The 13,851-nt window shown below is 37.8% G+C and overlaps 1 long non-coding RNA gene across 1 annotated transcript; it reads right to left on the bottom strand.

The window, feature by feature from the left end:
- Positions 1–9,894: 9,894 nt before the first annotated feature.
- LOC139122434 (uncharacterized) lies at positions 9,895–13,832 on the bottom strand. Its single transcript, XR_011549465.1, has 3 exons — positions 13,673–13,832; positions 10,978–11,052; positions 9,895–10,569 (listed from the first exon to the last, which is right to left on the bottom strand). It is a non-coding gene; the product is annotated as an uncharacterized lncRNA (long non-coding RNA).
- Between the last annotated feature and the right edge of the window lie 19 nt (positions 13,833–13,851).

Below are 13,851 nucleotides of genomic sequence, written 5' to 3' on the forward strand. Positions count from 1 at the left end.
GACATTGTGAATTCCAACCTTTTTAATGTCTCCATGTCCAAGTAAGATGCTAAATGGATCAAACTCATTGTTTAAACCAGACATGAACTGAAAATGCTCACGTGTTTTCATAGATATTGCATTTGTCTGTAAATTTAAACTTTTGCCAATAGTTTTAAAGTTTTTTAAGCTGTGATGATCAAGATCATGGACATTATCATGACAGACCAATGACAACGGCCTTTTTATTTACAAATATGAATTCGGTGGAAAAAATGCTGAATGTCTTTGGCTTCTGGCATTGTATCAGCATTTACATAACAAGTGCAATTGATTGGTACAGTGCTTCACACTGTATAGGCCAAAGTGATATCACCATAAAGTAATGAAAAGCCATATACGCATTCTTTCAGAAAACCATTTTTATTTTTAAGAACTCAAGTAAAAGATAAACAACATGGCTATTTTTGATAAATCTTTCAAGAAAATAGATTAAAATGAGCCATTGAGAAGGACATAGTTTAAATAGCAATAGAGAGTTAGTATGAGTAGTACGGAGAAATAATGGAGTGTTTTTGTGTAAGAGTAGTAAGGAGAAATTCCTCTGTATGAAAGTGGCTAACCAGTACTGGTCTTGCAAAGTGCCCTTGCTGAGTAATCCTTAAGTGTAATTGACATCACTGCAGAAATCTTTCAATTTTTTTTCTTTACAGTTGATTGTGAGATCATACCATTCAGTGCAAGGGGTGGTAAGCTGTCAAACTGTGAGCGTTTGGCGAGATTATTGTACCATCTCTCGGGCTGAATGGTATGAACTCAATGTCAAGCTGGCGACGTCCTCGAAGCCCGGTGTCTTCAGTGTTTCAAAACGGCTGGAGAAAACATCAGGTTAACGTCAAATCAATGATATTTTGGGTTGGCTGGGCATGAAATAAACTGAACCTGTTTGTCCCACTTTTTCCTCGGGCAGTTCTCAGGCAGCTACGGGTAGTCACGGGCAGTAATTAGTATGACCGCAGTTTTTGATTTAATTCTATTTTACAATGCAATCCAAATTGGTTTGTGGTCACTATAGTATGACTCAAGTACACCACTTTGCATGCAATGGATGTTAGTGTAAATGTGATCAAGGCATGATCCATAGTCTGTTGTTGACTCCTCAATAACTTGTGTGTAGTTGAAGTGCTTTGTCATAAGTTCAGATAGTTGTCTTGTAGATTGTGTTTGCTTTTGTAAGTCAACATTGAAATCACCAATGATCACGGTTGGTAGATTGTACTCAAGTGTATGGATGAGCTGAAGAAGAGCATGTTGTAAGTTTGATGTAGGTGATGATGGTGGATTGTAAACACCAACAATTTGAACTAAACCAAATGTTGTTTTGTGTATTGCAATTAAGAAATCTGTATTAAAACAATGCAGTGTCTGTGGGGTAGCTTCAATGAGTGTTGTGTAGCTTCGTTTTCTTTGCTGTACATAACCATACCATGATATGGTCTGGTGTTGTTTTGACGGTTTTTATCATCCTGTCTGAAAAGGTTGAAGTCTGCTATTTTGAAGTCATCATTGTGATCGCCGGTTTGTAGTCTTGATTCACTGCAAATTAGTACATCAGCTGAAGTTAAGCTGAAACACTAGCAACATCTTGAAAATGGCAATGAAGAGATCTCACATTTTGATAAGTAATAATGAATCTGTTCGATATAATATATGGTAATGTGAAACAGAGTTGTAGCATGGAATGGGTTCTCATGCGTTGCATCTCTTGTGTAACATCAGTGCTAACTGATATTTGATTTTCTTGTAATGTGGTTATGTTGAGACCTGTAAGTTTAGTCACTCTGCTTAAAGCAACATAGTGTACATGACACTGATTTCTCTTGTTTGCTGTACTGAAGTCCACAACCACATTGTTAAGTGTATCACCTTGACAACGATGTATTGTTTTGGCACTAGCTGGTCTGAGTGGAAATTGTTTTCTCACAACTTCTGCATTTTTGTGTCTTCCCACTCTAAATTGCCGTGATATCTGTAAAACTGGCGTCCATCTGTGAGATACTTTGTCATGCATTAAATGCCGTTTTTCACGTCGCAGGTTTTTGCCAACACAATCGTCATCAAATAAAATCCATAGAATAGTAACATGATGCAAATCAGGTCCATCGATGTATTTGATTACTCCTGGAGTACCATTTATCAATCCATCATTTACAGACAGATTAATGCAAAGCTCAATACGCTGATTTGTTCCAATTGATAATTTAGAAACTAACCCCATTGTTTTTTGAGCAGGAAGCATGACAACAATACCTAATGTTTGTGTTTTATGATCTCAGAGACATCGCCAATGACTGTATCAGTAGCAGGTATACATGTTTTTATTCCTGTAAGTCTGTCATATGCTATTGCATTGTGGTCATCAACAAGTCTGTTCTCGCAATAAAGATGTACTGTCGACTCATCAATAGATGAAGTTTTTTATCAACACTGACTATTCGAGTTTGCAGAACTTTATGTCATGAGATGTATGCTTTCCCTCACGTATACGGTTGAGTAATTTAGCAAAATTCTGGTCATCCTTTTGCCTCATAATATCTGTTAATTCAAACATTTTGAACAGGTCTTTCCAGATGTTGACAGCCAATGGCCCATAATCATGTTGAAGGTCGTTAAATATCCAACCATCAAAGACAGGTTTTAATTGATATAAGTCGCCAAAGCTAACAACGCTGACACCACCAAAGATTTTATTGTTGGCCATTATCTGTTGTAGTCTGAGATTGATATAGTTTAACATACCATTACCAACCATGGAGATTTCATCTATGAATATGACTTTTAAGTTCCTGTATTTGCTTGAAGTGTATTAAGTCTTTCTGATGTCAGTGGTCTATAATGAAAACCTTGGGATGCAGGAATTTGAAAAGCTGAATGAATTGTAGTACCCTTAATGTTGTAAGCAGCTTTTCCAGTAGGTGCAACTAGTAATAAGTGTATGTTGTCAGGATTTTCACCAGGAAGATTTGAAAGATATTTAAAAGTACTTGATACAATGATTTGAGAACAAGAGATTTCCCTACACCAGCGCCACCTGTTACAAAAATATTTAACGGCTCTGTCCTTGTTTCATCCAATGTACTATGTGATAGAATATTTCTTTTTGTTTCTTGTTGAGTTTCTGTAAAAGTGGATATAATTCATTATCAGCCATTTGTGGTTGTTGAAGATCTTCAATAATGGGATTATTTGTACTGATGCCAATGTCCTGTCCAATGTCATATTTAGAATGACTCTCATCACATGGTGCAAACATACTCAATGTGTCACTTGGCCTTGATCCTTCTAAAATGTCTTGATGTTCCTGATGTTGTGTATTTGGAGCAACATTATCAAACATATCAATGGCTGTGTTTTGTACTGCTTCAATAGCTTGATCTAATTCCTGAGCGTTTTTATTGTACTCCTTTTCTTTAGAATCTACTTCAAATTTCACTTGCATGTAACGATCATAGTATGTTTTGCACCCTGCAAGGAGTTCATTTTCATTTCGCCAAGGATAAAACAACATTATTAACTCTCTGTAATGATTTTCTTTGTCTTTTTCCCTATGGAAACGAACATATCTGATAACTTACTTTTGGTGCGTTTTTTATACACAAGGCCACGTATCTGATATATTGTGTTGTTTTCATCATCATCATCCTCTTCATCAGTTTTGTAGAAGTCATCATTATCTTGATAATGATCTTGCGGGTTATCTTTTAACTTTTGAAAACTGTACCATGCTGCCAAGTCTGCCAAGCACAATTTCTCAAGGGCTTTTGGGCGCCTCTCATATTTTTTCAAGATGCTATCACTTTCTATGTCAGTAGCATTTGGACGCATGTTTTGTATGTCATCAAGAGGTTTCAATAGGATAACTCTATCATCAGGGGGTGATGTGTTAATAAATGTGAAGCCGCGTGAAGCTCTTCTTAGTCTCATTTGCATAACAAGGTAAACAGCTTCTTGAGCACTAACTTCAACATGATTAAGGAATTTGTTTCCTATATGCCTGACACTTTCTCTGATATCATGACATCCTTCCCTTGCTTCTTCCACAGCCCTACTGAGCAAATTACTCATTCCACGTTGAGCTTTACTAATGTAAGATGCGATGTACATGGCACATGCATATGGATCAAGAATGAATTGAATGTCCATGTTTGCTCTCCAAGCTTTGAGTAGGGTTTCATTGTAGCTGTTAATTCTTCGTTTCAGTGCACGTTTCAGTGCACGTTTATTTGCGTTTCTAGGCCTCCGGCCCATATGCAAAGGAGTTACAGAAAATATAATAGTCTGTAAGTAAATGACAGGTATAAAAGGTACAGGTAGTAATACACGAAATAAACTCAGAGTTACAATGTAAATACACATAATTGGATACAAACAATATAAAAGTATTATTATGTTTCTTGCTGCAACAGATTTGTTCTGAATTTGAAAGCTTTTTGTACAAAATAACAGAGATTAATAATCACATTAGAACGGCTGGAACTCATAAGCTGCACAAACTTGTTGAAATTTGGTTCTACAAATGAAAAGCTAGGCAAATATAGAATCCTCAAATTGTTGTATGCTGGACATTCCAAAAGAAAATGACACTCATCTTCAATAACATTCATTTGGCAAACTTTACAAAGTCTGGCTGATGGGTCAATACCACGATGTCTGCCTTCCTCCATTGCTAGAGGGAGAACCGAACATCGAAAACAGGTAAAAATCTGAATAGCTTTATAATTACAATTTGAAAGTAAATGTTTCTCTGGTTCAAGTAAACCCTTGAATTGACTATATACATGTAGTTTCGGTTTTGTTGATAAGTTGCCCTTCCATTGTTGTTTTAAAGTGTCTACAATTCTCAAGTCAAACATAGATAAAAATACTTACGTAACTGAGACAGAGATGGCAGGTATGGAGATCGGCTCCGCGTAATTTCTTGAAATAGCAGTTTGTGTTTTGGGACTCAAGTAAGCTTTCAGCATAGATGCATTGATAACACATAGCTGGCCTTTTTGAAACAAGATGGGTGTAGGTCTTGAGCAGTATCGAGCTAAAATTGGCGGATTTGCCGGTGGCGACCCAGACAGGCAGAGGAAAGTACCCAAGATGGCCGCCCTCGTCATACCTTTGTTGAACAGCCAGGTGTCACTCTCCATCAAGCTGTGTCTGGTTAGCCTGCTAGTCATTGCTGGAAATGTTGAGAGAAATCCCGGACCCACACTAAGGTCAGCAGGTACAACTACTGGTCCAGGAACGGAACTGGCTACAAAGGCCGATATTTCAGGTATCGATGAGAAACTTGACAGACTAATAACGGAATCTCAGCACATACACGAAAAGTTAGAAGTAATGCAGAACAGAATGGACAACATTGAGGACGAAATGTCTGAATTCCGCGAACAGCTACAACAAAACACAACGAAAATGACAGAAATGGAAGCCAACCCTAGTACATTCGCTGGACTGAAAACCACACTAGATGAATTACGAAAAGAAAATAACCAGCTTAAACGTGCTAATGACGACCTGGAAAATAGAGGAAGAAGAAATAATCTCGTGTTTTATGGCATCGAGCAAGACGGCACAAATGAGAGCTGGGACACATCTGAAGAAAAAGTTAAATCTGTACTGAAAAACAACCTGGAAATTACTGAAGATATCGAATTCGAAAGAGTACATCGTATAACAAATGCACCGTTGATACGAGGAGCCCGGCCAATTATCGCTATGTTCGTCAAATTCAAGGACAAATCCAATGTTCTACGAAATGCCAACAAACTGAAAAACAGTAACATCAGCATTAGTGAAGACTTCTCCAAACGAATGAGAAATATTCGTTCCAAGCTCCTGATGTTCCGGAGATCTCTACTTGAAGAAAACCCGGCTTTAAAAACATTCATCCGTTATGACAAGCTCACGTGCATCAACGAAGAAGGCACCAAAACAATTTATCAAGTTGATGAAAATTCCGGAGAAGTTTGCCCAATAAGACAGTCTACGCGCTAGGGAGGTGGCCAAGGTCCAAACCAGTCGAATATTTCAATTCTAGTGTGGAACATTAGAGGTCTAAAATCTAAGGTGAAAAATTCTGAATTTATTGCTTTGTGTTCTAATTATGACATAATTGGTTTAATCGAAACATTCTGTACCGATAAAGACAAGGTTGATTTTTTGGATAACTACGTTGTATACACATATCCAGCCTCTCGTTGTAGTTCTAAAGGGAGACCAAGTGGCGGTACAGCTCTTTATATCAAGAAAAGTATCGCCCGAAATGTCAAAAAAGTAGCTTGCAATCTGGAAAATTGTATTTTTGTTAATTTAGATAAAAATTTATTTCATTTCGATAAAGATGTGTTGTTTGGTTAATTCTTATTTCATTTGGTGACCTCTTGAGGAATTTTTATCTGATGTTAGAGATGACTGTATTGCATTAATATAGGTTTGTTCATCAAGTTGTAGTTTATTTAAGAATTCAGAAAAAGAAAGAGTTTCTCCAAATTGTAAATCAGTAACAACAGTCTTGATATTTTCATAGTGCTTTTGAAGGATCTGTTCTGTGCTTTCATCAGTATCCATTGGCAATGGCTGCAATATCATTGTTCTTGGCATAGGTGGCACAGGAATCCAAATCTGCAAACACATTGGCCTTTTTTCTTACAGGTTTTTGCATGTCTGTGCATTTGATAATTTATCAATTCAGCGAAGGATTCATTACTGGTATCATTTGAACATGTAATATACTGATCTATGAATTGTGTGATGTCATCATCACTATTTTCACCATATTGTGGTGCATCTTTAATCCATACAAGCATGTGTATATGTGGTGATCCTCTTTGTTGGAATTCCACTCTGTAAAAGTAATCGTGTATTTCACCAATTGGATGATGTGAGCTCATTAGGAAATCATGCATAAATCGTTGAAATGATAGAAATCAGCATAATCGTTGAAATGAATAGTCAAAGTGCGAGCACACGTAACAGGGTCAGATTTTATCAAATCAGATTTTGTATTCCAAGACATGTTCAATACATCGTCATCTGTGTATTCCTTGTTGTGAACTGTCCTTCCAAGAATTTTCAATAGATGTATCCATTTAGATTCTGCTGATGAAAATGACATGAAAAATGTTGGAATACCAAGTTGACGTATCATGGCAAATATATCTTTCTTTGCACTCTCCCAGTATGGTGGTGAACCTCTAAGTGTCTTCAACACTCTGAATCCCTCATCAAGTCGAACAATTTTATCAACATTTTGTGGTGATTGAAGCTCACCAGCTGTTAATTTGCGGCCCTTCAGTACATTTTCGCAAACATAATGTTGCCTTGTCTTTAATCTGCTTGATTTGTAATTTTTTTAGTTTAAAGAAAATGTTAGGCATCGACTTTGCAACTCTCCTATCTTTGTGTCGAAGTTCCCATTTACACAATGTACTATATAATACAGGGACTATGCGTTTTTTTGTCTGGGTTGACCACATATATTGTTGGAAATGAGAGCTCCTCAGAATATTTGTCTTGAAATATTCCTAGTGGTTTATTGTTCTCGCCTGGTGCATAACAAACTGCGCCATCAGAGTCTGTGTGTTGATCATATAAAGGTGACAGCATTGTATCCAGTGTGCCAGCAGGATGATCTTCCAATTTTATTTCTTCAGTCCAATTATCATCATCATCATGATCATCATGATCATTACTGTCATCTTGTTTACATGTTTGTTTGTCAGACATGTGAGAATAATCATGATCGTCATTTTCCTCACAAAATTCCTGCCAATTGTGGTTTTCATCCTTTCTGCAAACAACCCAATCTGTAGATATTGTAATCAGTTCTGCTTTATATAAGGGGCTATTTTTAACTAACCAATTAGCTGCTTGTAAGACTTTCACTGGTCTGACATTCTCTACCTGATAGGCATGACTATAGCTAATCTTTCTTTTAAATTTGACAGGTATTGTCTGCGATTCATTTAAAGTTCTAGGTAATGTAGAGACAGTAGTTGATACATCAGCTATAACATTGACTATGTTACCTCTGAGACTAACTTGTCTACCTCTTGGCAATTCTCTTATTTGCATGAATGGAATGCGTAAGGCAACAAGTCTTTCTTCTAGTGGATGTAACTGTAACTCGGGGGAATTAATGGAAATGACATGTTATTGGCCACAGAACAAGGAGGCAACTTTGACTCTTTTAAATATGAATAACAAGTTTTACATAATGGTGCCATATCATTATCTGTAGCCTGAGATGATGCAAAGGTGTTTAACTTTTCTTTAACATTATTGTAGTTCAAAACACTTTCTCTGTACCACAGCTGTTGGCAGCACACACATACAAAATTTGGGCCATTCTGAACTGCACCGTGAAAAATTTGTATCAGCTCTTCAATAGATTTGGCAGCACTACATCTTCTGTTGTTTAGTTTGTTTAATCTATCTCTCATTTGCTCTCTCTCTCTATATGATTTATCAGTTCTTTTAATACTTTTAATATTGGCATCTCTGATCTTTTCGCTTTCCCTGAAGACCTGGTCAGTTCTCTTTGTCTTTTTAGCATTAGCATTTCTTTCCCTTTCATTTTCTCTGTACTCATCATCACACCGTCTCAATTTCATTGATGTCCTGTTTCTCTTGTTTTCAGTTTGTTTATACACATCATCAGCTCTCATAGTTTTCTTAGCATTGACATCTCTTTGCCTTTCAGTTTGTCTGTACAGCTCATCAGTTCTCATAATTTTCTTAGCATTCATATCTCTTTGCCTTTCAGTTTGCCTGTATGCTGGATCAGCTCGTTTATTTTGCTTGGCTGTTAAATCTCTTTGGTTTTCGCTTTGCCTAAACTCTATTTGTTCTCTCTTTTCTCTCTTGGCAATCATGTCTCTCTGTTTCTCTATTTCTCTATAATTTACACAATGTTCATTTTGCGGCATAGATTTCTCTGTTTGTACTGGTCCAAAACTTTACATTTATTGCTTGTGACAAATTTTGCTCTGTGCTTTGCAGAAAGTCATAGTGACCACTATCAATTTCTCCTTCAACACGGATTGCATGATACAAAAGATGTATACTTACAGAAGAATTACCAACAGTCTCTAATGGTTCACTTAAAGTGTCAAGATGAACTGCAATATTAATGTTATATGCAAGCGCTGCAGCATTTATTTCAATGTCCCCTCCATAAGTTGCATTACCTGGTTCAGATCTGGACATATACTGCCTATAGTCATCTTGAGAGACAATATGCCATCTTTCATATTCACCTTAATTGGATCCTCATATCTGTCCCAATGTTCAATTACATAGTCAACAGTATGTACTCTTATTGCATGATGATGATCTTGTGTTCCATAGAGTCCTAGACTTATAGCACGGAACAAGCAATTACCATCACCTTCGACATTAACCTTTGTGTAACATCTGTGAGGAGTCTGCAACTGTCTTTTTCGTTGCATGTACAATTTACTTCTTTCATTTTTGCTTTTATGCTCAGTTTTTTTACTCTCATTGTACTTTTATAGTAACGTTGTGTTATGGGTGTGCTTAATATTATAATAAGTTCTTACAGTCAATTCAAGCACTTGTATAGGAAGAAAAATTAATAATTTGACTGATGTTGCTTATTGCTTCCTTGATTTCTTCTGATGCTATGAAAAGTGAAACCTTAAAAGTTGAAGTATTGATGAAAGAATGATTGTGTTTGTTGAGATTGTAGACTATGAATGTGTTATTGCTTGTCAATATTGTGCAGTTTAGACGTTGAACCCTTTCACTACAAAATTTAGGTCCAACTTTATTGGGGAAGCTGGACCTAGACAGAAAAAAGCAGTTAAAAGGGTTGTCAGTAATAAGTAGACAATGATAGAATGTGGTATGACTGTTCTTGTTTATTATGAAGTAAATGAATGCCAATTTTCAGAAATTGTAGAGAAATGTCAGTCTTCCTTATATATTCAGTACGCTGAAGTAATTCTATTTGATTGCAAATAATCTGCCTGTAAACAATACTCTTGTTTCCTATCAGGAAGTAAATGATAGAGCACTAACTTGTGTGCTGTTAAATATTCACGGTATAATTTCACAATGTACACTGAGGAAGACAAAGACAAAACTTTACTGCCTTATTTTTTTTCTTCTGCAAGTTAATACTGAATATTATCAATGTCAAATCAGTTGTGATCTAATGCAAAATTAACCACAACAGTGTTTGCTCAAAGTACTATCAGCAATGTTGTAACCAATGCTTGTTGACTATCAATTGTGATCTTGAACGCGCCTCTACAGCAGTCTGTACCGTCTATGGGCAACTGTGCCTCAACTGGGCAGTCTGTGCCTCTTATAGGCAAGTGATTGTGTTGTACCCCTTTGGGCAAGTTATTGTTTGCGCCTCCTATGGGCAAATGATTATTGCGCCTCCTATGGGCAAGTTATTATTGCGCCCTTCCTATGGGCAAGTTATTATTGCGCCTCCTGTGGGCAAGTTATTGCTGTGCCTCCTATGGGCGAGTGAATGTCACCACGTATATGGCCTCCTGGTATAATCTGTTAAAGAAACAAAAATCAAAGTAAGACATCCATTGCATCCTGTTAAATATACATATTTGTACCAGTGAAAAAAATTGGCAAAAAAGATGAATTTGATGTTTTACAACATGTAAAGAACTTATTCCATTTTTTTCATGGAAATTATTGACCAACAAGTTCATCATTGATGACACGACACCATTCCTACAAAGGCAAGTTTGCATGACATTGGTCCAGGTATGTCAGACATATCTTTGTGAATGGCCACAAAATATAACATAATGGCTGCCTGATGGCATTGATAGTATCAAAGAACAAATTGAAATCGGTTTGGGCATGTCTGAAATATCTACCTAGATGCCTGAATGCACACACAATGAAAAGCTGCATGGACTAACAAAGAATGGCAAAAGTGAATGAACTCACACAAAAAAATATGTGGATTTAATTGGAATGTCCTAATGAATGCCCTGTGGTGATGTAATCATCAATAGACCACTTCTGCAAATGAAAAAAAACATAACACCAAGGATTAAAATGACCACTGTCATAAATTTTGTTGACTCATGAAGTGCCATATCATTTACTAGAACAGTGATACAACATTATCGAAAGCTCTGTTAACATTTCTCACACAACTTCCATGTCCAACAATCTCTTCAAATAGCTATCTTAATGTTTTTGATGTGTGTATGACATGTCATTTTGTTTTAATGAAATATAAGGGCAACACACGGATGTAAATCTCATCAAATTAAGTTTATCTTTTAGGACCCATTTAAACCTCATTAGTTCACTCATAGAGTATACTTTTCATGAATAATAAATGAATTCATGGTTTATCATCACTTTGTCCTGTGACATTTCATCACATTACCATTTTGTCCTCATAATGATTCATTCAACACTCAAAGCTGGATAAGAAAGGGCACTAAAATTAATCTGCATATTACTAAACTTGTGTAATTTTTTACAAGCTGTACTTTAGAAAATTGTCAAAATTTACAGGATGGAAAGTCAGGAAATCTCCACACTACACACACACACTAATTGATCAGTTCCTACCAGCCGACAGGCTTTATTGATCTATCAACAATTACAGTGGTGGCCTACTACCAGGATCTTGCAAGCAATATTTGTCTGGAAGTTATGAATATGATGAATAAATGTCATTATTTTTTCATTATACAAGCCTTCCCACCTATGGGTGGAGAACATATGATGATATCCTGGGTGGAGCGTTGATACCTGGGGGGGGGGGGGGTCTGGAAGATTTTTGGGGGCATTTTACATTCTTATTCGCTTTTGATGGTAACGCATTTCCGAGCAAAGTCTTTGCCACTGAGTACCAACCATCGAAATTCAGTAGCTTGTCCCACATTATAGGAAACTAAAAAAGTATGTAAATGATCAGACATATTATTATGACGATATCATGAAAATATTACCTGAAACCCTTTCGGAGCACCACAACAGACCCTATACACAAACAATAATAGTAACTATTCATCATTGCTACCAGTGTACCTAGAATATCCATGTCCCCGCGACATCTACGAGAACGAAAACTATTGCCCAATCTAAAATCCCTAACCCTAATCTATGGCTTTGCCACGACAAAATTAGCCTAACCAGCCTATGACTCTCGTCGATTGTCACAAAACAATCTTTACGTGGACTATTTTTATGAAATAGTAATAACATTGACACCAGTCAAGTTGTTATTCTTCGTGCAGGACCTCTCGTGTACGCTAAGGGATACGCTGTCGGGCCAGACCCACGTGGGTTTTGGAGACAGTGCAGCGTACACAGAAATCTACCCGACCTAGCTAGCTCTGCGTACCGTGCTGTGTGTTTCAGGTGTTACACGGCCCCACCACATCTAATGGATGAATTCTACAGAGGAGCCAGCGTAGCTGACATTGGCGCACGCCAAGAAAACATTTAATCACAGAACAGTGAAGCGTAAAGTAATGGATTCTTTCAATCATGCTACAGACTTTTTAAGGTTTGTGACAGAGGGCCTTGTCTGCCTTCTTACAATGAAGCAACTACAGCTGTCATCTCTGAACAGTCGACCCCAAGACTCACTTTATAATGAGCCAACAAACGTGCGCCAGAAAATCTCAAAAGCCGTTGCTCAAAAAATATGGGTCTAAATGAATACAAAGGATTTGGAAGACCTCATTAGACTAGATGAAAGATGTGATGATGTAGATGATAGTGGCGGGGGCCGTGTAACGCCCGAAACACACAGCAGGGTACGCAGGGCAAGAGCCGACCGTACAAATCTATGCCATGAAAAAGTCAAGTTCGGAACTACAGCTCCCAGTCGCGATCGAGTCACAGTCGCGCTCCTTCTCAATTCTTTTGATGCATGTACCGTACTATTCACTTTCTCAACCGTAAACTCAAAGCGTCCAAGTCAAATCGTGGTATCGAACAAAGGTGCATACATCAAATCACGACATAGAATCAACACATCACATAGCCCTGCGTACGATGCTGTGTGTTCCGCTACAGCTAATAGCCCCGCTCACCACAGCCCTGCAAAGACCCGTACGTAGAGTTGGTGACTTCAAATCCATTTTTGGACTTGACGTAAAAAGCCAAATTACTGCCGAAATTCAGCGTTCTTGGGCCCAAGTCGTATCCCTGCCTACCTCAGCTACTCGATCGCTTCCAAAAATGCCAGTCTTTTATTCTTTTTTGTAAATAACTGTCGATGTCGGTAACTCTCTCGCTAGCCCTGCGTACGTACGCAGTGTACGCTGTGTGTTAGGAACGCACACAGGGAATGCACAGCGTACACTGCGTACGTACGCAGGGCTAGCGAGAGAGTTGCCGACATCGACAGTTATTTACGAAAAAAGAATAAAAGACTGGCATTTTTGGAAGCGATCGAGTAGCTGAGGTAGGCAGGGATACGACTTGGGCCCAAGAACGCTGAATTTCGGCAGTAATTTGGCTTTTTACGTCAAGTCCAAAAATGGATTTGAAGTCACCAACTCTACGTACGGGTCTTTGCAGGGCTGTGGTGAGCGGGGCTATTAGCTGTAGCGGAACACACAGCATCGTACGCAGGGCTACACATCACAACAAATTACTTTGAATTACTTACCGACACCACACCGACAGTCCATCAAAATCACGCTTCAGAATTTGTACAGCAAAAAGCCGGATAAGCGTACTCACAGCACAGAAAGGCTGTGGAGACAAGCGAAGAACTATGTGCTCGTTATGATACGACTTGATTAACGCGACGATGGCGGGGAGACGAAATGTATAAGTACAGTAAGT

The sequence above is a fragment of the Ptychodera flava genome, chromosome 22 (genome assembly GCF_041260155.1).
Source record: "Ptychodera flava strain L36383 chromosome 22, AS_Pfla_20210202, whole genome shotgun sequence".
NCBI classification, from domain to species: Eukaryota; Metazoa; Hemichordata; class Enteropneusta; family Ptychoderidae; genus Ptychodera; species Ptychodera flava.